Genomic DNA, 4,080 nt, shown 5'->3' on the forward strand with positions numbered 1-4,080 from the left:
CCACTAACGTGTTTTGTGTCCAGAATAAGACCTATGCTATTTCATCATACATCTTTCTCATAGTTTCTTTACTCTTTCTTTTTTTCTTTTTTTTTTTTTTTCCAAGTGAGAAAACTGCTCTGATTTCTGAATATTGTCTAGATTCTCTTGCCACAAAAATAAATGTGTTGGATGTGTAGGGTGAAAGCTCCAGCCATATAAGGCGGTTGGTTCTTTCACCCCCTTCCCTGGATCATAGAAGGAGAGGGACAGAAGTGGCTTGGGCACTGTGAGATTAGACATAGACACTTTTGTCTATTTGACAAATAAATCAAATGCATTTTTGTTTCTAATATGCAGGGCCTGAGCTAGCAGCTGTCTGTGCTTCCCAGCTGTCAAGGACCTCCTTACCTGTATGGAATTGACATCTGCTCTTTTGGATAGCCCCAAATAAAACATGAGGCAGGACAAGCACACATTCCTAGTAGAGCCATACGATCCTGCAGAATGGTTCTGGGATGTGCTGCTCATTCCCTGCATCTTTTTGTCTGAGGGTAATTACCAGGTGGCATATGCGTGTTTAGGAAGAACCAGTTCATACCATATGCATTAGTAGTATGTGTGACTCCAGTATTTCTCTGTCTCAGATTATGTCCAGTTGACTGGTTATTACTTATGGTTTGAGAATTTCGAATGAGGTCGGGGTATCTGTCATTTTTTGCATATAATACATATTGCAGTGTCCTAGAGGTTAGGCAGGCATACAGCTCAGCTTGCATGGGGTGTGTGTGAGAGAGAGGAAGGTGAAAAAAAATAGTGAGACCCATCCTCATAATCTAGGAGCTTTGCTGTCCCCAGAAGTGACATTGCCTCCTCCTTCGCAGTCCACCACACTCACTTGTGTTCTGAAAGTTGCACAGAAAATGCATTCTGTAAGCCACAGTGCTCCAGCACATCAATGCCAACGTGAAGTGCATCAAACCAGCTGGGACAGGGAGCTGTTCTGCACAACAGCCTGCTTGGGCCTTGGCTGCCCTTCATCTGGCTGCCATCTTCATAACCCTTACTGCCCTCGCTTCTGGGGAGGCACCTTGAGTCCACCACAAAGTGCCCGGGGTCTGGCTGTTACAGCTAATAGAATGCTATCTACGTTACGCTGTGTCGACATAGTTATCATCGTGGTGGGGACAGAGTGTTTGACATTTGGTTTACTGAAAGTGTCTCCTGGGGCTTTTCTCCACATTGAGCGAGTTATTACCTCGCTTGCATGTTTTACTGATTCTTTGGTGGCAGCAGCTGCTGCTGCTTATTGTCTGACTGCGGGAACTTATTTCTTACATTAAGTTTATTAGTCACTTTGGAGGCCCGCCATACTTTCTGTTAATGGCATTTTAGTCTCTTAGCTCCTGGTGTTGGTTTCGCTGTGTAGAGTGAGACTGTTCATTGATATGTTCACACGCCAGCAAGTGTGCCTGAGGGTCACGTCCTGTGGGCAGCCATATCCCATTCTGCCAAGATCAGGCTGCCAAGCAAACCCTGGACCCCTGGACATGGATGGGGTCAGAGCCAGGCTGGGCAGGTTCTGTTCCTAGTTCTGCTGCTGGCTTCGTGGATGACCTTCAGCAGGTCACTCTGTGTTCTGTGACTCATTCCCCTCCTGAGCAACAGAGGTGAGGAGTGCCTGTAAAAACCAATGGTTTAGTAATAGGGGGGTTATTGTTGTTATTATTATTGTTATTATTTCATTTTTTAGCATACGTAGGAAAGCTTTTGCTTCAGACAAGAGTCAGATACACAAAGAGAAGCCTGAGCTTTCCTCCTTGTTTGCCAAAATGCCTGCTGGTTACCTCTAACACAAAGAACCTCCTTTACCTTTGCCTATTGCACAGGCATTACGGTTTTCCTTAAAGAGTTTCTCTGCAGCTTCCTCCCCACGGGATGTGCTTTGGCATTGTTTAGTCCTAAAGTTGAGCTTAAATTTCCCTCTGATGAAACTTAGGCCCATTAGCTTTAGGAACATATTCTTGCTTCCTCTTTGCAGCAGCCCTTCCACATTTGGGTGGGCATTCTTGCTTTGCACACTGAAAATCTGGGAATTCTTTAGCTTAGCTTCCTTCCCTGCCTCTCTAGTTTACACCATTTGTGTTTGCATCCAGACATAAAACATATAAAATGTTGGAGTGGCCAGTGTCTGAAATGAGCCCTCTCTAGGTGTTTTGGTTCAACTCTCCCAAAATGATGTCTATTACTATCAGTCATTTTTTTGAAAATCATAGCCACTCTCTAGGCATCACTTCACATCCCTTATAAAATATCCCTGCACTTGCCATGGGCTATAATACCTCTAGCAGCACACAGCCCTACTGAACAAGGCAAGAAGAATTCAACATCTGCTTTAAACTGCAGGTGAATTGAAAAGAAAGGACCAGGCCTGTACGCATGAGAGGGAAGCAGTAATGATAACAGCTTTCCTTTGTGACAGAAGAAGGTAATTCTATTGTTTGCAAGTGTGAATTACTAGATTGAAAATGCAAGTGTACACTTCACAGTGATGTGATCATCCTGAGCCTTTTTTTGTTGTTGTTGTTTTTTTTTCTGGTCAGGCACTGAAAAGACATGACCCCAAAATAAATGCACATCTGAACAACAGGGTGCTCTGCACTGTAGTGTGAGAAATTTTAGTGTCAGTGGGCTGTATATAAAAAAAGAGTTGTAGAACCAGAGCTGGCAGAACAGTCCCCTTAAGTTTCTAATAGTGGTAGGAACTGCTGGCACTCACCTGAAGGTCCCTGTGTGCTGTGCCATGGCTGTGGAACACCCAGGACTTCTGGGGATCAACTTTATCAGTTTCCCCTGCTGCTGGGGAAACAAAGAGCAAATGTGTGTGAGGAGAAGCAGCCCGAGCGCTGCATGGAGAAGGGGATGAACAGTCACTTCAGAATTGGTTTACAGCCTGAATTTGAGAAAAGAAATGTAGAAATATAATAACTGCCTTTGTCAACATCACTGCCACTTTCTTTCTTATTCTTGCTGCTGGTTGGAATAATAGCATTCGTGCAGGCAATTAATCTTCCACTTGCCAGTTTTTCATGCACCCTACGCATGGGCATGGCTGTTTAACCTTGTGCTGACATATATTATGTTGTAATGTGTGGGACACTGGTGGCCTCGAGCCCTCCTCTATTTTAACCCCTCTTTGGTAGTATTTTAAAACATACACTGGAAAGTGATTTTTATGGTTATCTTGGGGTATATGTTTATAGACTTAAATACATTTATGGTCCTCTCGGGCCAAGGTTTTTCTAATCGGTCCAAGGTCATTGCTGTGTAAATGGGCCTGGCCTAAAGCAAGGAACCTGAAGGCAAAAGCTTCAATGTAAGCATGCTGTGGTGATTGTCCAGAGGAGAGGGTAGCTGTCTGGGACAGGAATTACCCAGGATTGGAACAGGGTTGATCTCTCTCTGGTTGTGATTTTGCCTGGGTTTGAGGGTGGTGTCATGTGGGTGCCACTTCTTGGACTTGCCTTGAAATACGCTTCATGACCTAGAGTGCTTGGCTGATCCCATTGCTGCAGTATCAGGTGTAGTGTAATCTTTAATATAGTCAACCTTCAGTACCACCACGTGCAACGGAGTTGGGAAGATGCCAGCCTTCTCTGGTTTACACCCTGGGAAATGAGGCACAGAGAAATGATAGCCCATATCTCCAAAGGCATTTGGATCCAGAAATCCATGAGTCAAGAGCCTCGGTGACTTGCCAAAGGTGACGCAGCAGGTCTGGGCAAGAGCTGTAGCTGCACCCAGATCTTCTGTGCAGTCCCCTTCAGCTGGCCTGGCTCTGAACAGCCTCATGTGCATTTGCAGAAAGCTCCTGTGCTAGGTAGATGTATTTCTTTATGGTCAAACTGTGGCTAGAGATTCCAGCTGAAGGCCTGCGGGTCCGTGGACGAGTGAGCATCGTGCATAGTTGCGGTATCTGCAGGAGTGGATCCTGTAAGCAGCCTACTTGTGACAAGGTCAGGTGAAGTCTGTGTTCCTGGGAAGAGCTGTGTGTGGATTTTGGTTTCGTTATATCTCTCTGTCAGCTTTGATATATAAATC

The sequence above is a fragment of the Antrostomus carolinensis genome, unplaced genomic scaffold (assembly GCF_000700745.2).
Source record: "Antrostomus carolinensis isolate BGI_N321 unplaced genomic scaffold, ASM70074v2 scaffold21286, whole genome shotgun sequence".
Lineage (NCBI taxonomy): Eukaryota > Metazoa > Chordata > Aves > Caprimulgiformes > Caprimulgidae > Antrostomus > Antrostomus carolinensis.